This window comes from Triturus cristatus, chromosome 12 (assembly GCF_964204655.1).
Source record: "Triturus cristatus chromosome 12, aTriCri1.1, whole genome shotgun sequence".
Taxonomy (NCBI): Eukaryota; Metazoa; Chordata; class Amphibia; order Caudata; family Salamandridae; genus Triturus; species Triturus cristatus.
The window spans coordinates 523563064-523589787 of NC_140595.1; positions in this window are offsets into that span (position 1 = coordinate 523563064).

Sequence of the window (26724 nt, forward strand, 5' to 3'; positions counted from 1 at the left end):
TTATTATTAAGATAATACGGTGATGATAAAAATAAGTGTTTAGTAACTGCGCTGGCCGGGTAGGTCGCCTGATCTAGCTACCCTGTTTATAATGGAATAAATGTATATCTTTTATCCTCAAAATCATGGAACACACCCCCTACCATAGTCCCTGGTCCTTGTATAGTCAAGTACGAGAAAACCACAACATTTTGGCAATTGGAGCTCGAGCTTCGATGAAATGACAAGCGGACATGAGAATAATGACAACAGGGGAAAAATGATTCAAGAAAGTCCTGGATGTCGCTCTCCACTGAGGTTCTCAGCACCCATGCCTACATGGTCTCAGATGCATTGGCAATATGCCCACCATTTTTTCAAGGCCTATCACAGTTTTACATGAAAAACCAGAGCGTTTTTTTTTTAAGGAGGAGGCAGGGAAGAGGATGTACAAGTAGAAGAGACAAACAACAGGTTCATTGGGAGCCACCCCCCCACACCCCACCCCCACACAGACACAAGTCAAGCAATGATCTAATAGTAAATTTGAGTAAGAACATACTTACACCTGACCAACTAGCCATACTTAATATGGTACTAGGGTTTGGACCCATAGGAGAGGGAAATTAATTTGAGATCCGTACAGAATTGGTGATTATCTTTCAGAAGATTCTACAAAACTCTACATCAGATGATGGCAGTGAAATGGTTATGCATTCTGGGCTCAAGACATTTTTTTCATTAATGCCTTCATTACACACCACACTGCCAGAAGCGATGACTTTAGAACAAGCAGTGATCATAGAATTCTCTGAGATAGTTTCCATCCAGCAGCAGATTTTCCATATTTTTTCTGAGGAATGAATCAAAATTCTGAGTGTTTAGGTCAAATCTAAGTGGCCATTTTGTATACTTAGGCCAGGGTTTGGAAAGCAGACTATGGGCCAGATGTTCGACCATATTTTGCATACGCAAACAGGTTTGCAACCCGTTTGCGCATACAAAATACAAAAGGGCAATGTACAATCCCATTTAGAGTCGAAAATTATTTGCAAGTCACTAAATAGGACTTGCGAGTCACTATTAGGAATGGGTGTTCCAAGGGCGTCCCTTCCGAATAGCGAGTCAGAGGCCCATGTAAGAATGTTTTGCAACCGCATTTGCGGTCACAAAACACTCGCAATTTACCGACTTCTTAAAGAGGGTGGCAAAGCACTCACAAAAGGGAAGGGGTCCCCATGGGGCACTTTCCCCTTTGTGAATGCAGGGGAATTTGTTTTTAGGGGCAGGCAGTGGTCCCAGGGCCACTACCTGGCCTTAAAAAATGAAACGAAAACGTTTCATTTTTGTTTTTTAAATGCATCCCGTTTTGCTTTAAAGAAAACGGGCTGCATTTAAAAAAAAAAAAAAAACTTCTGTATTATAAAGCAGTCCCAGACAGGTAGGTCTGCTGAGCCCAGCAGACCATCATTCCTGGGAGGGCCAGCCATTTCCAACGGGGTCGCAAATTGCGAGTGCCTCATGAATATTGATGAAGCACGCAATTTGCGACCCCATTGTGAATCGTAAACAGTGTCTCTGACACTGTTGTACATTGACATTAGCAACTCGCAAATTGCGACACACAATTTTTCGCAATTTGCGAGTCGCTAATGCCAATGGTCGTACATCTGGCGCTATATGTAACTGGTAACTGTGCTCTGCTATGGCAAATTGCATATTCCCCACCTTAGCATCTATGTACTAAGCACAGGTATGGCGCTATATAATGTAAAGAGGAGAGGAGATCTCAATATTCCCATCTAGGTGGGAGATCAATGATCTGAGTTATTTTATTCTAAGCAGCTCCAAGGTGCCAGTGTCTTTGATAAAGTTTCTGTTTGCTCTTAACATGGGGACAACATGATGACCACTCTGGGTTTCTCTCTGCTTTTCCTAAATTATTTGGGCATAGTCATTCCACAATATTATTTATAAAAAGTTTATATTCATGGCGCCATCTATTTACAACACAAACCAGCAGCCCTTTGTTGGTTGTTTCGCATTTGTGTTCTTTTTGCTCAGGTATTAACTCAGGGGCTCGCTGAACCCCTTCCAGAGTGCCATCCTTCATGTCACTATGCAAGCAAGTCAGGACGAGACTCAGTGTCTTCCTCTACTTCCTCTGCCACAGCTGTGACATTCAATGTGTAAGCTCCCTGCATTTAAGGCTTCAGCCTGTTCACATTGAACACCCTCTTGGGTTCCTTGTGGCACCTGTGTCCACCAAGTAGTTAACCTCAGAAATCTTCTGAGTTACCTTGTATGGCCCTCACCATTTTTCCTCCAAAGCCATGGGACAAATAAGCTTTAGCACTAGCACCTCCTGACCTTCCTGATACCCAGTCAGCGTAGCTTTCTGGTCATACCACTCCTTCAACAGTGCTTGGCTGGCTTGAAGGTTTTCCTTTGCCTGACTCCCGTCTTGCATCATCAGCTTCATGAGGCCAATTACATACTGCACCACATCCTTCTGTGGAGACAGTAAGGTTCTTTCCCACCCTTCCCTTACCAAGGTGAGTGTACCACACACGGGGTGTATATACAGTAGATCAAAGGGACTAAATCCTACCCCCTTCTCTGGAATTTCTCAGTATGGAAATGAGAGACCTGGCAGGAGAAGAGCCTACTTCTGACTCTGGCAGGATTCCCATCATGCTCTTCAACATCTTGTTAAATCACTCCACCAAACCATTGGGTTGTGAGTGGCAAGCCGTGACGAAGTGATATGTCACACCAGCTTGCTCCCACATCTCTCTCATATAAGACGAGATGAAGTTGGTTCCCCGGTCAGAAATATCCTTCCTTGGAAATTCAACCCTAAAAAGCATCCTCAGGAGAGCTCTCGCTACCACCCATGCAGTCATGTTCCTCAGAGGTACAGCTTCTGGCTACCTGATGGCATGATCCAACACAACCATAGATAATGCTCCTGTCAGACCTAAATCTCTTCATTTTATGGCCAATGCAAGGCTCTTTTTTTAAATTATCACATATCTATTAGTAAAAGTGTGTACAGAATCATGTTAAACAATTGCTTTGAATTGTTATACAGTTGACATGTACAACGAATATTATCTGCAATTAAAATACATATTTTAATTTTACAGAGTTTTATAAAGCGTGAACTTGACCCGAATCGGATAGCAGAGTGCTTTACATAGCACCCGTTGCATTATATGAGGACACATTCATTTTTTGTTAGGCACAGGGGGATTAAGTGACTTGCCCAGAATCACAGGATGTTTAGCGTCATTGCCAAGACTCGAGTCCAGTTCCCCAGATTTGAGGTCGACCGTGAGGTGGTCAAACAGAGCAATTATGTCTATTCCAACCCACTCAAACTCAAGCCCAACACTTAGAACTGGTAGAGGCACTACTGGTGCTTTAATCCACACTCCTGTCCTACCACCCATCTGGCAAGTAGGGCAGGCTCTACAGAGCCTTTCTGTGTCTCCGCGCATTTCTGGACAGTATCATGGATCTTTTCAATCCCTAGATATCCTGCTTAAGGCGTTTCAGGGGCTAGTGACAACAGTAACGTCCTGTGCAGTAATGGAACTACTAGCCTCTTGCTAGTTTCTGGCTCAGGATTCACCAGCTCACTATAAAGTAGGCCATCCTCCAAGCCAACATAGTGTTTTCTGAGCACTCCTTTGCTGACCTGTTCCTGGACTTGCTTCCGAGGTCCGACATGCATAGGGCACGCCTCCTCTGCCTAGCGGAAATCTTCCTGGATATGCCCTCCAGCAGTTAGCACACCCTGTAGCTCTGGAAGCAACATGGACTCCAGCACCTGGTCTGTTTCAGGACCATCATCCTCCCCTCTCTGTGGAGCAGAAGTGATGATCTCCATGGCCATTGCCTCCCTGGAGTCTGCCCTTTCCTACAAACCGGTCCCTGCAAATCAGTAATTTTCCCGGTCCCTCTCTGAGACTGATGGGCAGCCTGTGCTCTGGTCAACATAGCTGATGTAATCCAAGTTATAAAGGCTTCTGGACCTGGCACCAAACAAGGGGGGATCAAATCATTACACATGAGACATCCAGCTCCTTGTTTTTCCCTTAACCTGACATCAACCATGGCCGCCTTGCCATTGAGCTCAATCTCAACACTGGCAAGCAGATACTCTGTGCCCTCTCCACTTGCTACCAAACATGTATCCTTGATTCCAGGGACTATATCCTCAGGCTTAAGGTACTTTCTTTTAAATCATACTGCGGAAAATTCCAGTATCCCTCAGGGCAGGCTGTTTCCTTCCATTGATAGTAACTTTCAGCACAAACCCATAGTGTTAGGATGAATGTGCTTCAAGCATCTGGGTCCTTCTCCCAGGTCTCCATGCCTAATAGCTTGCCTGCAGACGGGCCATCTCAAATACCTTCACCCACATGTAACATGCTTGCTATCAAAGGTGTAGCTGGGTCAGTATCTTTCACCTTACAATCTGTCTTGAAGTGTCCCACCTAGCGGCCTTGTAGCAAGACACCACCTCGGACTTAGAAAAACATCCCTGTCCTCTCATGATGCTCCTTCCCAGACACACCATTATCATTCTCATTTTTTACAGGCCCTTCTCGAGTCCCATGGGAATTACCCTGGCCCCTACATTTTGGTTTGGAACCAGTCTGTAGAAAGTTCCTCTCCCCTTTTGGCTTAGAAGCGTGCTGTTCTAGCCCTTTGTGAAGCCTGTTAGCTAACCACTTGTCAGACAACACCGCAAGGTTCTCTGGATCCCACTCTATTAGATCAGACAGGTATTGCCTAAGTGGGATGGACCACTTCTTCTTTGAGTCACTCAGTCAACATGGATTGGTTAAAGGACTGAAAGTCTTTGGCTTCCATCCCTCTGACCCTCTCATTCCAATCATGCAATACATCATGAATACAAGCCTCAAGCAGAACACCATCCGATCTATTGCAGTCCCAAAGACTCTGAAGGTACTGCCCAAAGCATCTAATCAGAGCCTCCTTCATTCACTCATACACTATCTGGTCAGCCACAGGCATCCTTCCAATGACCACTATCCCTTCCAAAGGCATGCACCCCATTAAGGCAGCTGCCTTACACATCCTATTTAAAGCCTGTGCCTTATAAGCAGCCTTAAAGCTCACAGATCATTCCAAGATGTCCTGACCTTCCACATACATATGCACAAGACCTCTTAAAACTTTGGCCAAAACCTGACCTGACCTCGGATGTAGAGTCATTTATCCCAGATGGAGTTGTCATTGCTGCCATCCTAAGTTTCTCTATCTCAAAGGCTATCCATTTCCTCTCCAGACCCCTTTCCTTTTCCTTCTGTTTCTCCTCCCACTCTCTCTGTTTCTCCTCCCTTTCTCTCTGTTTCTCACCCCTCTCTCGCAATATCTCTTCTTGGGCCCATTTCTCCTGTCTCTCCCACCTCCTCTCATCTTGTTCGCAGTTAACTAGTCTTATTTTCTCCCTCCAAAGCTCTCTGGCCTTCTCTTCTTTCTCAGTCTTTGCCTTTTGAAGAGCCAGCTTCAAGCTAAGGGTCTCTGCTAGACTCAACCCTCACAAGGGATTTACTCCTGGAATTGGTGACAGTGGTACCATAGACATTCAAGGTACTTTACACACCTGGGGCATTCTAGAAACTAAAGGTGGTAAGTGTCTTGGTGAAACTCTAGAAAATGCATTAAGACACACACACTGTGTGTGTCTGGGATAGATCTGTCCTATGGGGATCATATAGTCTGGTTTCACAGCGCTCTCTTCCTGGGGTCCTACCATGATTTCCCCACAAGAATCAACTACAGCCTCATCCCTTTCACCCTGTGCCTCAAACCAACCCCTAATGAAGTTAGTAAGGACCTCTCTGTCCATACTCCTAGATGTCCTTCACCATCTGTCCCTACATAAATCCTTCATCTCATCTAAGAACATGGTGCTGAGGTCTGTTTCCCACCCTGTGTTTTCCATTGTCTATGTGTGCTGACTTGGTGCATAAAACTGGACTTATTGCACTACGGGTGTGATTTGGAAATGGCCACTGTCACATCTGCATTGAAGGATCATAAGCGTTAGGTGTCCCACCACTTGCCATCAATTGTCACAATCCTGTTCAGTGGGCCATGGGCAAGCAGGAGCTACTGGGCCCAACCATGGGGGTTGAGACTGTTACTCCTGATGTCGTAGGCCCGACCTACTATGAACCCTGAACACCTGGGCCAAGTACCCCTTCAGCACTTGACTCCCCAATGTAGCGCAGGTCGAGCAGAGCAAGGCTTCTCGAGGAGGGAGGTAGACACAAGGGGGTGAACAAAGGCTCCCAACTCACAATACGTTCAGCAGCGGCAATAAATGATTGTACAGTCAAATACTTGATTTTATGAAAAAAGGAGTATCTACATATGTATATAAATTAAAAAAAGGCATTCACAAACAATACACAGTCCTATGAGGTTAGGGCTCTAGTGTTTCATAGGCGTATCCTAGAGTCCCACTCCCCTTTTGCTAGCTGTAGTTGTTATTTCCCATTCACTATAGGCGACATTCAGGTTAAGCCCCACTAGCAGTCCGAGTTTCAGGAGTCCAACTCCAACTCTTTATTAAAAGTAAAAAGTTTTCCAGGGCCGAGGCACTATATGGTAGGCAAGTTCCCCAGGGGCTTTCCAGCCTGAAATTCAGTCTTACCAGTACCGGCAAGATACGAGTGGCCAAAGTCTCTGATCACCCGCAGGGGCTGAAGTTGCAGTGACTATCTCCTATAAGTTCCTCATACACGGCCTTATGGAGGCAGCAGATGGAGGGCCCTCAAATCTCCTATGATGCTGGTTTCATGGGATCCTCCCCACAGGCAGGGTGCGATACTCCTGGTACTTGGCTTCAGTGGTGGCTTGGGCCCGCTCGGGTCACTATGGCAGCTTCCTCTTTCTGACAAAGGTCTCAACCAGACCGCGCTTTTTGCATTGTCCCGGTGCCCCCTCTTGTTCACCATCCTCACAGGCCCACGTGGCATTAGGGGGTCACCAACTTAGCTCCACACCTGGGCTACGGTTCGATCTGTATGCCAGCAGTCTTCACAGCGGCCCCACCTGGCATATGAGGTCATGCACGTAGCTATCCTCACGGGCTATGGTCCAGTTGACATGGCCGCAATCTTCACTGCATCCCCATCTAGCATATCGGATCACTGACTTAAAACCTGCACATGGGCAATGATCTGATCAGTGCAGCAGTGTGCCCAGCTCACTTCACAGTGGCCCCCTCTGGTGTACAGGGGTCACCAACTTTTTCTTGCACAGGAGCAATGACCCAATCAGTTCAGCAGCTGTCTCCACACATTTTATTACAGGGATCCAATCACCAGGCTCAAACACTGAGCCTCCCTTTCCTTCAATGTTCTCCTCTTCATTATACAGCACGATGGTCTTGGCAAGCAGGCAGAAACTGGTGCTCTTGGCTCTAGGGTTAGGAGTCCATGGGTGATGTCTGGTCACCTAGCTGGGAGACTGGCAGGCCTTAGCCCCCAGTCCCGGTCTTGCAGAGCTTCCCCCCTCCTCGCACAGCCCCACTGACTGTTTGACAGTTGACCATTTTGGGTTCCTTGAACTCCCCTTCTTATGGTCCATTTCCAGAAACCAAATGTGATTTAGAGTTTGAGTCTTTTAAGTTTATGTTGGGGGTTGGCTTCCTTTAAAGGTGCCCTCTCCTCTGCCCTGCCCTTCCTCCAGAAAGCAGCCTGTCATAGCAGGAGCAACTCCAAATCTGGTAGCCCCACAACACAGGCCATGTGAGTGACTAGAGTTTCACACCTGGATGCCAGCCAAAGGGATGTGTATTAAAGGTTACCCCCTGGGCCTCAGCCCTACTCTTTATGATTCTCTTATCAGCCCCATCTCCATCCTGAGGTGCGTCCAGGCCCCTTTCCCAGTGACTGCTCTCCGAATCAAAGGGCACCCTTTAAAGTGCACTGGAGAGTCAGGCTCTCACTTCCTCCAGTGCGTCCCACCCAGCTCACAGGAATGTAGTCCCTTCACAATTCTGTTTTGGGGGGGATTGCGCTACCGCTACATATTCCTCCAGTTAGCCCTGGGTCTAGCAAACGGGAACCCCGAGTCTTACATGTGTATAACACTCCTGCACTGCACAGCAGTACACACCAAAGTGATGTAGGCCAGCAGCTGAAGGTAAACTGAGTGAACAGCAGGCCTCACTCCAGGGACACAGGTAAAAAGTCCTGTTCACTCCTACTGATCACTACATGGTATACTGCCACCACCACGCTTGTGCTGCTTGACTCCTGGCGAAGGCAGTAGCCTTTTACAATTATGAAGGTAGCACTTTGGACATTCCTCCTGGTCTAAAATAAAAAAACTAAATTTGTGGGAAAAGGCCTATGCCATGGTGCACACGCATGATCCATGTTCACCCACGACAATAAAAATCAGCATTAGAGATCCTTAAAATTGGGGCACACAGGGCAGGGGTGCACGTCCATTACCATGTGAAGCACTTTTCTGTCCCAACTTAGGTATTGCATGGTACATGCTGCACTTAGTGGATATTATTACCCGAAGTTGAGATATTTACCGGGTGCCATAAATACATGCTATTTTGTGTTTTGTCCACAAAATTAATAAATTGCATGAAAACCTGCTGCATTCCGTGTCAAATTCCCCATCGATTAGAATTTTCCCTGTATTTTGCACTGGTACATTTTGGTCAGTTTGACTTGTCGAAATGTACATAGGTCAAGTTGCAAGGAGTTGTGGTGTTTTGTGTGTAACTCAGAATCCTGATATGTGTGGTACCACCAGTGACAGCACATATCGGAAGTGAGCCCCCCCCCCATACTCATCATGGGGACCTTGATTATTTCTGACGCACTTAATCCCTTCTGCAATCCTTTTCCGAGCACTAAACTAAGGGGCATATTATCAAGCACCGAGTTAAAATTATCGCCGCTTTAGCGGCAGAAAACTGCCGCTAAAGCGGCGATAATGGGATTGATAATATGCCCTTGAGAATTCCCATAGAAGCCCATGTTGGCACCACGGCGATGGCGATAATTTTAACTCCGTTTCTTGATAATATGCCCCTAAGTCTTTCTTTCATTTCAATGCAATTATCCTAGATTACATAAATTAATGGCTGTAGCTACACATTTCCATAATCTTAAAGAAAACTGGAGTGTATTTCGGTCCATGGCTATTTTCTGCATTGGTGACATGCAATATTAAGATGCAAAGACTCCTCTCTGTCCCATCCATCAGGCCAGAAATGCCGATACGGTCCAATTTACAAATGTCAATATGAACTTTTTTGTTGATTCATGAAAATCAGCAACCCTAATTGATGACCAGGACAGAGGGGGGCTTACTTTATGCAGAAGTTCACATCCTGGAATGTACCACTGCGGAGCCAGGGCCAGCCTATCTCTGTTCACAATCATTATGATAATGGATGACTTTAAAGCCTCGGGTTGCTGTGTGTCTAGGAGACACTGCAAGAGATTTTAAAAGCCCATGTAGCATGAATTCGTGATCGTGTGTCAAATAATTAGGTAGTTTGTGATTCATTGACGGAGCTGATGTAATGGAGGGAGTGACTCGTGAAAAATGAAGTAAACACATCGTAATTACTTATTAGCTGCACTGATACAGAGTCAGTAGGAAGTGTAAAAAGTGTTGTGTAAGTGGCCCAGAAATCCCTTCGTGGTAAAAAATGTGGCAACATTGGATTCCATATGGTGTGGTGCACGTGCACCTCAAGCAGGATTCCATATACGTCACTGGGGACAAACCAACCAGGTCAGACTTAGAAGTCTTTGTCCTTAATGAAAAGCCCAGAATTATGAAATCACATGGTGCAGAATTAGAGATACTCTTCATTTCATAATTGGACCGTCTGGAGGGGTTTATTGTGTGACTCCATAGTAACAGGGGGTGCGGCTTTATCCCCTCCTCTTCCCATCTCCCCCAAGTACCAGGCCACTCATGTGAGGACCCAAACGCTGTAATGTGTATAAATGTAAGCACTAGTGACCCCTGTTGGTCTTGGAGGAGCAGTGCTCATGGAGCCAGATTCCATGACCTAAATTTACTCAGGAACCCCCGGTCGATTGTCTTTATTGCCTGCTATAGAACTATAGAGGGGAGGAAGCAAGTTACCAATTATACATTTTCCTCCTGTCTAGCTAAAGGACCACAAACTCTGGATTCAGGTTTTGTTAATTTATTACAAAGCCAAAAACAACAGAATATAGACACACCTCAAAATCAGAGTATAAAGGTACATGAATACTAATACAGAGCCCAACCTAGGAATATAGTTCATCCGGCACAATAGGCACAGAAGAATGAATTCCAAAATAAGAACACAGTTGAGTATTGACTCTGCGTCCAAATCCCTTTTCATTTGTATTTCCAAAATAAAAGAATAATCTATCCCTACTCCCTTTCTAATGTCCCAGAAAAGATTCCCCATTCACCATCTGTTGACTTCCTATGAAGTGCACTCAAGTTAAATGGGTCAGGTAGCGTAAAGCTACAAAGCTCATTTTAAGATGCTCCCCTTCCGCAGTCAAAAGCAGAAGTCCTGTAAATCTATCCCTGTGCCTAATACAAAAAGACAAAGTTACACCCCTAACAGGTCACATGGTAAGTTATTCCGTGAACACTTCTTTGAGTGACTTTCCACAGACTCCAATTAAGTTGAAGTCTTCTTGCCGACCTTGGTTCCCAGGTTCACCAGGCACGGAAGGTGTCCTACCTTCTCTCTGTTCAAGCTCTTCAAAGACATTCCTCTCCTCCCATGTATCTTCTTAAATCTAAAATAACAAGTTCGAATTCCTGCACCTGCAGTAGGGGCAAAAAGAAAACTTTCTACACACATAAATTTGAATTAACTCCCAACTCGAGAGCAAACGAGGATAAACGAAACTTAAGGAAAATGAAAGTTAGGCCTACAATTGGTCAACATAAGAACGCTCTTTAATATGCACCCGTTGCCCAAGCCTCTACATGAATCATTTATAACAGTGAATACATTTGTTTTACCTAATAATCATAATGCACGTATATGGTTACATGATTTCTCTAAACACATGCAAAATGCTGATCAGTCCTGTAAATAGCATCACAATTTCATTCCACTGATTCTCATATGGTGATATAAACGTCATTCTAATATGCACAAAATTCAACCAAACAATAGAATATTTTGCGAGTGCAGTTCGTAAATGAATATAATGCACCCTTACAAATTTAAGAGCATCGAGCGCTCTATCAGTGCCTAGAGAAATGCATGCCTGCATTAGAGAGATAAGGGGTTTTCCTTGCAAGCAGGAGTGGAGGTACAGAAATACCTGGGTCATACCCGGTGTGCTTCAGTGTAAACAGAAACTATGGGTGCTTTGTGATTGGTTCAAAGCATGCAAGCTGTGTTTTAGGCATGGGACTGCGTGTGAGGGTTTAGATTTAGAGGTTCATCCTTCACCCTTTTAAAGAAAGGGTGACAAATTTCAACAGCCACAATGTCAATGGGTTACAGATAATTTTACCACTGTTTTTATGTGTTTGGCCAGTGGCCTTTCATGAACAAACAATAAAGCACGAACTATACATTGAGTTGGCTTCAATCAGAATACAGAAAGTACCATAGTTTGATATATATATATGCCATTTGACTCACACAAGTTACTTCATATTTGAGGTGAGGTTCAACAGACCCTGACTTCTTCTCAAAAAGGCTGTTTGGTTACTCTGTTTGTACCTAATTAAGATGCAGTCTGTCGATTGATCCCACTTAGCCATAATAATCTTATGGATCCACCTTAGATCGTGCGACCACACATAGCCGAGTCCCAGCTTTTCTGAAAGCCATGAAAGGCTTTTGTTCCATAGGGTGTTCATGCACTCTTGTTTTCGCAGACTTGGGAACTTTAGTAATCACTAGCTCCGCTCTGCAATAACTAACCTTGAGACTCTACTTGTGACCGTGTTTCAGTTTGAGAGAGATGGAACAATTGGGACTCTGGTAGAGCTTTGTCAAGCTTGCCTGCAATGCCAAGGGTTGTCCCTAGTGTGTGTTCGTCTTTGGTAGATCTGGTTACCAAATCCTGTTTTGGTTTCTAATTTGTATCTTTTCCCCCCATAGCGGCAAGTCACATGCAATCACGCGGCCTATGTTGTGGAGGAGTAGAAAATACTAATGGCCCCACGATTTCCTCTCTGCTCATTTATCTCCTAGGTGTTTGATGGTTTGATGTCTCAACCTCATTAGGTGCACAGCCTAAGGGAGCATTCTCTTCTACCCGTGGCTAATGTAATTGATGCGTCCGGCTCACAGTGCTTGGATTTTGTTGTAGGACTGGCTTGGGCTCTGGTGAGTGCTAAGAAGGATGTGGGGCATGGGCAGAGCACTGGGGGCTCGATAAAGACAGAGTCTGGAAGCTGGAGGCGCGAGGCTGGAGCCTGGATTGCCTGACGTACCTGTGCTGTGACCCCCTTCTCTGGACTTGTTCTGGCTCTGTGCGAGGGGCTATTCAGGAGGGCTGGAGCACTGGCGGAGAACCAACCCAGGATTAAAGTTCGGGAGCCGGAATTCTGTCACACGCTGCAGGAGGATAGAGGTATGAAGATCTCTCTTTTTGGCAAAGAACAGTCATGTTATAGAAATTCGGCAGAAATCTGATGATAAGCAGTAATAATCTGCAGTACCTTTGCCAACTGCTTTCAACACTAAATTGCAACTCCTCGCCTCCTCATTCTAGCCGGCCTCCATTCCATCTGCAGCAGTTGCTTCTGATTCTCAAGCACCGGAGTTCAGGGGTTCGTGTCTCTGCCTCCCTGCTAAGGGTATACCTCATAAGCTGCTGGTCCTCTACTGGGAGATTGTGCTGCCGTTGTGCTGCTGCTGAACCCCCTGGGCCATTCCGCCGCCCGTGAAATACATTAAGGGGGAGGACCGGGGAGGGACTCCAATTCCCAGCGTGCCGAGCGGCGCACCTACCACTGACATCATCGCTCCTGCCAGGAGGCGCGTAAGTGCCGGCAAGGGCTCCCGCAGTGCAAAGCCTGGGCCAAGGACAGGCCCGTCTGTGACAGGATGAGGCTGGTCTGGGCCAAGGCCCCTAGCCATCTATCACGGAGAGAGGAGCGCCTGGAAAAGAAACCCCTAGTTCAGTTACAAGTATGAGGACTGCTAGACATAAAAGGTAAGGAGATGGGGAAACGTAAGACCGTTATGACCACGAAGGCCAGGCCACTAACCTCATCAATTACGAACTTTTTAACTACGGCGATGGGAGCAATAACAAGTGAAATAATTTCCGTGGAGGAGAGGTTGGGGGAAATGCAACAAGCTCTACAAAATGGCATCCCCACGGGAACTGGGGGTCAGCACGATAAAACATTAGAAAAAAAGATTATCATCTATTAACTTGGAAGCTAGTGGAGATGAGGTTAATACTGGCATCACTCAGGAGGGGGGTTTTGTGGATACTCTCTGCCCACCGCCATCTAAAAAATCTAAGGCGTGTGGGAAAGCCAAGAAAGTTATAGAACCCACAGTGACACAAAAGAAAAACATGGCCCCAACACGTAAGTCAGTAATACGAGCAACGGGTGCTGCTAAGGACCCCACCAATACTGAGTATATGGGGGATAATGCATTATTCAAATGTTATACTAGCTCGATGGAGGCTATCATCAAATCAATTTTAGACCCCCTGGTAGGGGTATTAAACAGCATTGATGTCTCGTTAAAAATATTAATTGGTTCTAGTATTTCGAAGGTTACCACAGGCTCAGAGACTCTAACAAACCCTATCTCGAATACAAATTTGGACATTCCTGAGGTAATTCCACTCTCTCAGATACCGGTCTCTGGGGTCGGAGTAGTTATTAACACTGAGACTAAAATGCACTCATCTAAACAACTTGATAAAGTACGGCTGGGACCATCGACAGCAAATGTGGAACAAAGTGACATTAATCCCACTGGTAAAAATAATAACACTTTCTCAGCCAGTGCGAATAAAAGTCTGAGAATACTTCACCTACCCCCGGAAGTTACTCCCTACGTCATTGTTCTCAAAAAGTCCCACCTCTGTCTCATAGTAAGACAGAAGATTGGAAACAGTTGAAAAATAAAACGGTGCATTGGTTGGAGAAGACTTTAGACTTGTCAGGCTGTGACGTTCTAAATAATAAAATCAATAATGTAGAACATGTGTCATGGGTGGGGTCTCAGGCAAAAACAGAAATGGGAGATTGCATCGTTGAAAATTTTAGGGATAAAAATTTTCTGCACTGGCTCACGGACAGCCTCCCTCGGAGTAATAACATGGGGGGAACCATCGAAGCTGTACCACTCGGCTATTTTTATAGGCCGTTGCCAAATGTGGGTATTGGCCAGGCCCAATCCCATCCTAAAATATTCTCTCCATTCATGATTCCAACTTTTAACCCCTTTTCTCCCCTAGATCAGGTGGACTGAGTGAATGGTCAGTCGTTGAGGGAGTCTGGTGATCCAGATTTAAATCCAGCCTTTTTGCATGTTTTAGCTGACACAGAAAGAGACAGCTATCCTGCCCCCTCAGGCATTTCCCTGTCTTTTTCTAATATTAAAATTTTAAATGCTCCGGGTCATCCCAATAAAGAATGCTTATTAAACCCGACGTATTATTCAAGGCCCAATTCTCCTAATCCATTTAATGATGGCACATTAGATCTTCTGACAGTATGCCCTGCTGCTGAGCTAGTTGGTGTTGTGAACCCTACTGTAATAACAAATATGATGACAGTAGAAAGTACTGTAACTGACACCGGTTGTGCAGAGAATAAAGACACCCCTTATGTCAGTACATTTACTCATGGTAGTCTCTTCTGGAATGTAGCAGGTCTGTTAAACAAATTAGGCATTAACGACTGGGTAAAGTTTGTCAGCAAATTCAGCATAATTTGTTTACAGGAAACTGGATGCGTGAACCAGCTTATATAAATGGTTTTTACTCTGTGCACACATCAGCTAGACCACCTGTAGGTGCTCATGATAAAGGTGGCTTAATAACCATGATTTCCACAACATTAAATGGCAAAGTTAGGAAACTGCAGCTGGACTCCCCATATTTCCAGATTATAAACATTTCTCTGAAGAGTAATCTGACCCTCGTGGTTATTAATTTTTATCACAATAATTTGAATAGTGCAAATATTACTATTGCCCAAGAACTTGAAACTGCACTTATGAAACTCATTGAGGAGTTAAAAATGGACTATGTAATACTCTGGGGGGGGGGGGGTGATTTTAATTGTAAATTGTGCTCACTGTCTAAACGCGAGGCATGCCACCATTTAGCAAGGAATATGGTGGGTGGCTATCACTTTGAGCACAATTCTTGTGGGAACATTTTTAATTCTTTATTGTCAAAATTCTCACTTTTCTTAACTTTAGATTTCATTGAGCTCTTAAATTCTGATGTGGTAACATATGTTGGAAGAGGTCAAGGGACGCTAATTGATTTTATTATTTTGTCTGATTATTTTAACTCTGAAACTGTGGTTTTTAACATTCCTAAAATACATTTTAGCGACCATTACCCACTAACATTACAATTAGCAATCCTACCAGTTCCTCCAAATACACCAGTTAAGGTAGTCCCCTTATACTAAAAATAAGGGGTTAACTTGGAAGTGGTCCTCTGTCAACCCTGAGATCGTTCTGGAGGAGATTATAAAGAGCAATTTTGCGCAAGTACTGGACTGTTTGGATGACAATTTAAGTGTTACATCCATGATCAAATCGTATAATGCAATAATTGAGACAACAAAGCTGCTCTTAACTAAAAACCAGTTGAACAGCTCCCAGAAAAATAAAAGGTGATTTGACAGGGAATGCTCCCAATTACATAATAAATTAATTAAGATCCTAAAAACTAAGCCACGAGATAGCATGGGAGTGAGACAGGCGCGCATAGATTATAAACGCGCACTGGAGAAACGCAAGAAGGAAATTAGGCAAGAAGCATGGGGCAAATTACATTCGGCATCACAGAGTAAAGATTCCAAACTTTTTTGGGAAACTGTTAATGAAGAATACTTTGGTGACACAAAAAATGGCCATATTGATGCAACAATCATGCCCGAATCGTGGGTAAAATATTTTGCCGGCCTCTATAGTAATAGCACTGAGAAACAAAGTGGCGCTCGCTTCCAATATGTGGCACGTCCCATGGAACCCCCAAATTTAGATGAGGTAAATAGGGCGCTCTCCCAGACTGTAAAGAACAAGGCCCCTGGGCCAGACGGCATAGCCACTGACCTATTTTTAGCAAATACCCCCTTGTGGCACCCGCTATTAACAAATATATTAAGATGTTATGCAGCTCAGGGCCCCCCGGAGTCATGGAGATCAGTTACAATAGTTCCCATATTTAAAAAGGGTGATAGATCAGATCCCAAATGTTATCGACCTATTTCTTTAATCGATAGCACTTGCAAGATTATGGGATGAGTAATACTGGAGAGACTGGAGACTTGGGTTACAGAAAAATGGAAGTTCTCCGCTGTCCAGTATGGCTTCAGAAAGGGCCTGGGCACTGTAGAACAGTGCCTTAACCTGCACATGGTCATTGGCAAATACATCATGGCTAAGTCAGGGTCCTTATACGTGGGGTTTATGGACCTGTCATCTGCCTTTGATTGGGTGCAGAGGGGGAAATTGTGGGAGAAAATGCTCCTTAAGGGCATTGATCCCTCCATTGACCATTTTTTTGCTGCAATGCATCAGGGTGTCACAGGTAGAGTACGCTACGGAACAACTGGAGAGCTTACCCGACCCATAAAGATGGATTGTGGGGTCCGACAGGGATGCGTACTTGCTCCTTTCCTTTTCTGTTTATATATAAATGACCTAGAAAGCCACATCAGAATTGGAAACGTAGATGCACCAACAATAGGCCGCAGGATTTTACCAGCCCTGTTATATGCGGTCGATTGCATCCTAATGTCGAGAACAGGGGTAGGATTACAATGGCTTTTAATTAGTTTTAATGAATTCATGAGCGATCTTGGGTTAAAAACAAATGTTGCCAAGTCACACGTCTTGGTAGCAGGAAAAGTTCCTTCTAAGATGAAAACTTTCTACATAAAGAATGAAATATTATGTCAGGCACCAACTTTCTCCTATTTGGCCATTCTTTTTAACGAAAAAAACTCTTGGTCCCACCTAGTTAATGCCAAGATTGGGGGCTTCAATAAAAACATGGAGGCCATTTTTAGAGTCACAAAAAAATTAGGTTCTCGCCCCATAAAAGTAATTATTGATATTTAGAAAGCACGGATATGCGCCGTTACATTATACGGCGCTGGAGTCTGGGGTTGCTCAAACACATTGGGCCTCCAAAGAGCCGAGAACTTAATGTTAAAACGTGTGCTGCCATTACCTAAAAGCACCCCTGCCATTATGTGTCAAAATGAATTAGGTGTTACACCACTATCCTTTCGCATGCAATTAGCATGCGAAAGGCGTAGCATCTGGGTAAAAGAGGAACCAGTCCTGAATCGTGACATCATTTTAGATTATTTAAAATTGGATTATGTAAAAAAAAATCCATGGCTCTCTTACATGCAAGAACAATTGGAGAAGTTGGGGTTGCAGGATTGTTTTAACAGTCCCGGAAATATATCTGCAATTCCTAAGGCCAAGCTTAAAAGTGATTTTCTTTTACTGCTGAAGCATGAAAGAGATAGCCAAGAGTCGGTAAAAAAAAGGGTCATTGAGCACTCACTGCTATTTAGCTCCCCCCAAATTGAATCCTATCTTTCTTTTTATTTTAATCAAGCAAAGATGTTTTATCTGATCAGGTTCAGGATGGGTATTGCTCATTTACTGGTATCGTACCCACGTGATGCATATTGTGATGCCAAATTAGAATTGTGTCCATGTAATTCAATTTCTGCACAAAGCATGTTTTTTTGTAAATTGTATCTTAACCCCAGACACACTTTTTTAAAACCATTATTAAGATTTTTAAATATTAGAAAGTGTCAACCTGCATTATGTCATCTACGTCTTTTAAATAATGAATTCACCTGTCTTATGGTCTATAAGTATATCTCCGCTGCAGTTCGACTTCGTAATGTTGTCGGAAAATGAATTCCTGGGTAATATTCAAATTGGTTAAAATCTTAATATGTGTATTATTGTTAAAATAATGTTTTATGTGTTCTTTTATGGATGTCATTAAGCCGAATAAAGATTTTTGACTGACTGACTGAATTGAATTTCAGGTAGGCTTGGAGAAAAATGAATGTGTCTTCCAGTTGCCTCAACTCTAAATCAAATTTCCAGCCTAAATCATTGCATCATTTTCCATCTCCAACCACCTTCTTCCCCTCGGTCTTCCCTCAATAAATTCCTGGATCTATTATCCAGTCTGGAGGTAGCAGCATTGCAAGACCTCTTTTTGACAACTAGAAAGACTTGGGGCCTGTCTTCGCTTGAAGAGAAAGTGCCTGGAACTTGTGATTTTCTCCCTCCTCAATCTACTGACTGTCATCTTCTGAATGGGAGTTAGCATTAAAGATGAATACGTGACTGGGATTATGTGGATTTATTTATTTATTTAAACTCTTTTTATTGAGAAATTGGCATGTTAAACAGCAAAGACACAGCATTTCACATGTAATCAGTGGCACACAGTGCGATAGAATGTCAAAAAACCTCTTCACCCCTGTGCAGCATAATTATTTTTGGGAATGTCACATTATTCAACATTATGAACCTCATCCCCCCGACCCCCTGGTGGTTCACATATCTCCCCCCGGAAAGTATTCCAAGGCCTTCAAATTTGCGACCATTTCTTTGGGCATCCCCTGGAAACATAAATAGGTATCTCTGTCACCATACACCAATCCATGTCTCTGGCTCAGTCCGCAATGTTTGGTGAGGTCGGAGCCCTCCACAATCGTGCGATATTCCGCTTGGCTACCATGAAGCCCAAAGTGACCCATATCCTCTCCTTAGCCGTAAGGTCAGTGGGGTCCCATATGTTTAATACAATCAATTTAATGTTGCATTGTATCTGCGGCCCAAATACTTCCTCCATCATTAATACCACCCCCTCCCAGAATTTCTGAATTGTCTCGCATTCCCAAAGTGTATGGATGAAGGTGCCCTCTTGTCCGCATTGCCGTGTACAACCACTATATTGGGCGTATCCCATATGAACCAACGAGGGTCCAGACAAGAACGTCCTGTGGAGGATTTTTAGCTGAACCAGCCGGAGTCTGGAGGAGATGGCTACTTCGCGGGAGGCCACTGCGGCTCGCCACTCCTCATCGTCCAAGCCGGCAACGTCATTGTCCCATTTATCTCTTAGCCGTGATAGGGGATCGGTCTATTATTGATAAGCTCCTTGTATATGAGGGATATGGCCTTTTCTGGCAAATCTACAATCCTGTCATTCAGAGAGGTGGAATCTGTGAGGGCTGTACCCTTAGGGAGAGCCCAGAGTAGTGCATGCCTAATTTGGAAATACCGGAACTGTTCAGAGCTGGCCATTTCAAACTCTTGACTTAGTTGGGAGAATGGTATGACATTCCCGGCCCTCCAAAAGTCCCCAATTCTGGAGATACCGATGGTGTCCCATTTGTCGAACCCCAAGGAGCACGACAGAGCGGCGTGGCTTGAGTAAGCTTGCCCTCCCAATCCAGGCTTTTAGTGGCGTCTTTCCATATTTGCACAGCGTGTTTGGTCGGGCCGGACAAGACGTTTTTCTGAGACTTTGTATACAGTGCGCCCTCAAACCCACCCCCGGGGAGGAGCCATCGATCGATCCGAAATGCCGGGTCGTCGTGCTGCCTATAGGTGCATTGGTTAATGGCAGCGAGCGGCATTATATGGATTTCTACCACTTAATGACCGTCTCCCTTTTTTTAAATAAATCTTCCCACTTTTGAGCCCTTTCAAACAAATGAGAGCGGTCTTACAAGATAAAGGGATGTACTAAAGTTGGACTTAGGGTATAACTTGGGGCCCTGCTGAGGTACCTGCTGTAATGTTAGTTTTGATAGACGTTGTATAGGTATAGGCCTGTGGTTTTATTAGCTCCTAATATGCCTTACCGGATACCACAGTCATATGGCCCGAAAGAAAGAGAGAAAACATATGGAAATAATGAATGTTCCCACCAGACTATACTCATCAAAGTGACCTCTGGCCCACTCTCCATCCTGACCTCCCTCAGTGAGAGACAGGAAGCAGCTCATCTAGGTGTTTAGTCAGAACTGCCTAACACCAGCCAGAAGGCATGGTCAAGGGCTAATCACTCCAGAAGCGTGAAGGGCTAGATAAACATCAGCAGCAGTATCCAATGAGATACTATGGCCCTGGGAACAGCAAGATACACCTTATGTGTGTAAATGCTCCTTGACTCAAACATATTAGGAGAGTCTGCTTCTGCTGAGTTACAGATTGATGCCCTCTGGCACCTGGCCACAGGAGGAAAAAGAATCTGAGGTATAAAATCTTTCATGGTGATGATCCATTTCTTAGGGCTATATGTCTTTAAGTGATTTCCTGGGGCACCTTCACTGGCCTCAATAAACAAGGTTGGATTTGGATTGCTAGGCTTAGAGTGGCTGGTGAGTGGAAACTGTGTAAAGGCTTGTATCTGTCTTGTCAGTACTGCACAGAAAATATTTGCAGATACTGGAACGTCATGAGATGTCTGGGCTGTAAAGACGTATCAAGCTTACCAAGCCAAACCTATCTCCATGATGTTTTGGATAAGTTGCAAGGGTCCATGTTACACAGAATGACAATCTCAACCTAATCACAATCTTGAAGTCATGAGCATCCTCTTATGCCCACAGATGCTGGGGCCCAGCAACACACGACTGAGAAGCACTCCTTCGGAAGCACCAGAGTCCTCACAATAACTTGCCGATAAAGGACACACCACAGACTATAATCATGATGTAGTGAAAAGCACAAAAAAGCCACATGGAACAATTGAAGTGGGTTCATAAAAACATGCACATTAGGGTAGTTTCAAGAAGAGGCAGAATTTTAAGGTAACATGAGAGCACAGGCAGACTCAGTCACCGTAAGTCTTTAACACTAAAGAAACTCTGGCTTCTGGTCATCGCCAGCATCAAGCGTACAGGCGCTCTCAAGTATATCACAATGGGTAACAGGTCCGGCAAGGCACAAAGTAGGCTAGATGCAACAGTATATCAAACCTCTGAATCTCTGGCTTCCACAAAACTGTACAAAGACACGAATCCATAATCAAGGACTCATGAACAAAAGAAGACAGCTCCCAGGAATCATCAATAAGAAATAACACCAGTATGAAACCAAAAAATGTAAGCAAGCACACAACTGTTAAAATCACCAATCATCATTTCTGGATTGCCATTCACAGTCACCTGTAGAGCTGAGTTCACTTCTGGACATAAGGGGCAAATTTTTTTTTCTCTCCAAATAATGCAGCACAGCAACCATAGTTGTTGTGCTGTGTTCTGTAAGATATGACAATTCTGCTCTCCCAAGCACTGGCGCAGTTTCTAGCTGCAAAGTGCCATGCACATACGTTTGAATCATAGTTCAAAGGTGTCTGCATCAGTCTATCACAGATAGGCTTCGCACTGGAAGTGTTTCCTTTCAGTAAAACTTCTAACTAACTTACTTTTAACCTTTTCCGACTTTATTTGTGTGCTGTACAGTACAGTATGCATGAAAAGTTATAAAGGTTTGGAAAAAAGGAAACTTCTTTTTTTCGTGCCTGTTTCAAAGTGGGATATTTTGTTGGCACAAAACGGTGTCTTCAAATGTTAGTAAATTGGGCTTTGCATCAAAAACCTTGAGTGGTTTCATGGGAATGCAGTGCACCACCCATGCGATGCCCCCTTGAAGCAAAGTAACAAATAGCGCTACTTTGCATTACTTTCAGGCAACTTTCCAACCCAAAAAAAGTTTCATACTAGAATGTAAATCCTAAATCAACACTATGCATTGATTTGCATCACTTTTGATGACTTTGCACTGACGCAAAGTGTTTATAAATTTTGCACTCAATGCTCATGCCAATAAGCAAAAGATCTACCACTGGATTCATATTACATTAATCCACAAAAGCCCTGATTACTATTCAAGCTGGGTACAATACCGCTCTACGTGATCATAATAGGCAGAGTTTTCTTGCTCCTGGATTTTCTAGGTGCAGAAAAAACAGCTCAATTTTACCACCCAGAAAACCATACTGGTTAAAAAATGTGTGGATTGGATATGGGTTCTAGGCACAAGCCCATCCCATCTCACACCGACCCCTTATCAAGGCACAGGGGAGCAGGCAATCATCCACACTCCCAGCCCACAGCTTGTCCTGATGCTTGACATCCTCACCAATTCCTATCCTGCAAACCCACTCCCCACCCCACTCCTGTTTACTACCTGCTCAGAGCAGGTGGTAAACAGGAGCTTTAATCTATACCAAATTGGAAATGTGACCAGGAAAAATTGGGTCCAATTTGTTATTCCCCATTCCATAAGGAGTAACTTGCAATCGCATGGTTTTGGATGGTGCCTCTGTTTATGACTACTGAGTTTGCACCCCACCGATACTATGCAACTCATAATTGGGCCAAAGGAGTCCATAACAATGAAGTCCCTACTTAGTAAGTACAGAATGAGATGACAGAATCAAGAAGAAGATACTAATTTATCCCCAACCGAATATTCAGGAGCCACAATTAGACAACAATCAGCAGCAGCCTATGTACATACCCTGGCCTTTTGAAAATTATGACCTAATTTATCACCAATTTTAGATCCCAAAAAACAAATACAGTTACAGCGCCCAGTCTTTCTGTAGCTATAAATATAACCTACATAATGGGAAATTGTGTAATATAAGCCCATATTGCCTTCAAGGGATTCTGGTGACATTTATAAACCACCAGGCTGAAACATCTATTAATTGGTTTTATCACTCTTTAGAAAGATTTGGAGCACTGAGCTTCATCCAATTTAGTGTTCATTGTTTGTTTGATACTGCAGATGCATTTGTAAATATTTTGTGAAATGTGTGTTTTTGTCGGGGTTAAAGTGCTATATTTAATGCATGATTTATGCACCAATGCGGAATATTATACCTAACATTTCAAGTGTAAAGCCCATTGTATGGGATTTAAAAACATAAATTCTAAAATGTGCTTTTATTTTGTAGTACATTGAAGCTAATGAGTAGTGGTATCAAAATAGAAAAAAAAATGGAATGTGGTCCAGTGTACATTTTTTGCTGTCAGGGTTCTGTGTTTGCAATGTTTATTTTTACACGCTGGAGATAATTCATTGGTAGATACTTGCGTTAAGGACCTGGAAGGGTGAGCGTGTCAGGTTTGCTGATCAATATTCTGAAAACAGCACTATCATTGTGAAAATATTTTTTTACCAGCAATGTTGTGTTAATCACCCGTGTAACTTTTTTATTTGTTCAGGAAAACTAAAGTACTTGCAAATGAACTCAGCACTGTGAACAAATGGAAATAATACATCATTAGGACCACTTTTCGGTAGCAAAGAAGCTTTGAAACACCAACAAGAATTCAATAAGGATGTTCACTCATGTAATAGTATCACTTAACATATCTAGCCCAAGATGACAAACATCTAACACATTTAGATCACTGTTTTGTAATGCTAAGGAATGCCTGGATGGAGGTGATATGGTTCTCTTCAAGTTATTCATTGTTTTGCACACATAATATGACCAGAATTGAGGGAGTGAGGTTAGAGAAATTAAATTAATTGCAGTCTGGCTTTGCAACTAGATTACAGTAAGGACCCTATCTTGAAGCACATGCTGGCAGGTAATTCAGTGATACCTGTTATAGCTCAGCAAAATCAACATATGTTAGACCTGTCAGCCTTAGGGTGGTCTTGCCCAAACTTTTTGGCTTAAGCCTCCATTTGTGCTGATCTCATTTTTGTTGCCTTAGGACTCTGTGCAGTTTCCCACTGCTAACCAGTGCTAAAGTGCATGTGCTCACTTAATTCAATATGGTAACATTGGCTTGCACCCAATTGGCACATTTAATTTATTTGTAAGTCGCTGCAAGGGCAGGGAGGCAGAAAATTCCAAACACCTCTGGTTACGGAAGCCTCCAGAACCTTCTCCTGCTTTAAACTGGCACCAGGTATAAATATGGGACCCTCAGTCCTAAATCTTCGGTACATCTATGGACCTGTGGAAAACTCTGAAGGATGCACACAGAATGAGGGTAGAGGCTATAGATACCGCACTTGACAAGTGAAAAGTGTTTTCTTTAAATATAATTCTTACGGTGCAGAGAACCAAGGAACACTGCCCTCTTTGTTCCTTATCAGGACAAAAGCCCTGTTACAAAATTTCATTCAAAAAGGTTCAAGTCGTTCAGGAATAGTCAATGAGTATTCAAAGAAATGTTCAAGACGTCAGTCAGTTTCTTGAAAAGATTCTTTTTCTTTATTATATAGTCACATGGAAATGAAGAATCATAATCACATTGGACAGAAAGGATCTTAGCCGACGCGTTTCGTCTCTTACAAGGAGACTTCTTCAGGGCTAATAGAAAAACATATATAACATACAATTATCACCATGAAAATAAATCAACGTGTGCACAGGTACAAATATCAAACTCTACAAATCTAGAGTGCCAAAGCTAATGAAACAATTTCAATATAAAAACAACAGAGCCAAGAATGTATCTGCGTCGTGAATCAGGCATTTGAGATAACAAACCCAAGTTAGAAATGTATACCATTTGAATACAAAAAATCAGTTCAGCATATCCATAACAAATATAATAAAAATTGTTGATCACTTTAAGCACAGAAATATTTATATTCCATCATGTAAGTGTTGAATTTCATACCTTTTTTTTCACAACATTTAACTGATGCAGACTGCAAATTATTTGAAAATAGAGCCAGCAACCCAAGTTTTTCACGCTGGCAAAAGGATTTCAATGACGATTGTTAGTCTATAAAAGTCAATGTTTGAGACAAATCAGAAAACACAAATGTGTATATAAACAACATCAGTATGCATATATCATGTGTTTCATGTTGTCAAGGGTTTGTTAAAAGGGTAATGGTAAACACCAGAGTCGAATTTAGAACATGTAGCAGCTATCAACAATCTGGATAGACATTCAATCAAGTAGAGGATCATTGCTGATTATTCGTATGACTTTTTATGAGAGAAATTATCAACCAATGAGAGCAAAGCTTAAAACATCATATCTTGGTTATTGTTCTAAAGAAATTAATGGCATAGCAGCTGTAGCCTCATGCTACCAATGAAGCAACAGTTATCACCATCTTGTTCAAGTGGAAAAGTTACACCCATTACAAATTTACATTTATATTAAAACAATGTTGTATAAAATTCACAAAAAGCAACCCATGTCAGGGAACTGGATATTTCCAATAATTATAATATAAGCATTTTCTAATACGGTCATACATACCAATTCAAGGACAATCCAACAAATGAGTATCTATAAGCAAATCAATGAGGAAAAAGGATTAGTGTTTGTTGTGAGTCCTAAAGTTTGACAAACAGTAAGCAAGAGCCCGAGCGGTGGACATCCAAAAACTTTCTGTTTACAACATGGAAGCTGCTCTGTATTTAAGCAGCTGCCCTTAATAAAGACGCTGTCAAGGAACGAGAGTTCTCTCGCTCAATCAATAATTACAGGAGGTTCTTAGCTTCTGTGGATAAAGGGCTATGGCCAATCAATACTGCAAACGCTATGTATAGCGAATTGTAACTGGACTCAGTGAAGAGAAATTTATATATTATCTAAAATTACTCACGGTCGCATGGGATTTTATTAAGCTGACCGAGTTGGGTGAAAATTCCTTGGGTTGCACACTAGTCTAATGCACACCCACACCCAAAGAGCGCTGCAATACATTTAAAAACAATTATGTTTAAAAAAGGGAGCTCCACTGTTTAGTTGCTCCTAGTAAAAAGGACATATCTGAGCAGCAAATAAGTAACATATTATCTTTTTCATAAGCTTACCTATAAGGGTATGATAACCCGTGTCTTCTGGTCTCGTTCTTTTCAATGGAGGAACAGAGTTACCAGAGGCGAGCGTTTTTAAATCATCCGCTCTAAAATCTCATTCACCTGTGTGAGCATAAAGATCAACGACGGCCCAATTGATTGAGGATTCATGGTTTTCGTGTCGGCCATTTTTAAAGGATAAAGAGTAATGTTAATATAATGTAAGATCGATAGTTTCTAGTTCAAGCCCAGGAATCTTGCACAAAGTAAAACAAATATAAGTTTTTTGTTGATATGTCTGAAAACCGTTGTCATAATATCTGATTAATATCCTGTTTAGAAAATATTAAGTTTAAGCGCAATGTGTTCCATCACGCTATACGACGATGACGTACCGGCACTCACATGGCAGCCATCTTAGAAGGGTTATCATGTTTCCCTCAACAGGGTGCTGAATATAAACATATTTAAATGGGTTACTCAAAGCATAAAGATTATAATGATGCAATGTATCACACAGACAATTCATATACAAGGATCAATATTTGTCAGATGTCAAACAAACAGAAAATTCTATCGCAACTGTAGCAGCCTTCTTGATACGATATATTTATGTTAATCTAGGTGGAACACATTGTTAAATGCAGAATTAAAAATGTATATAAGTATT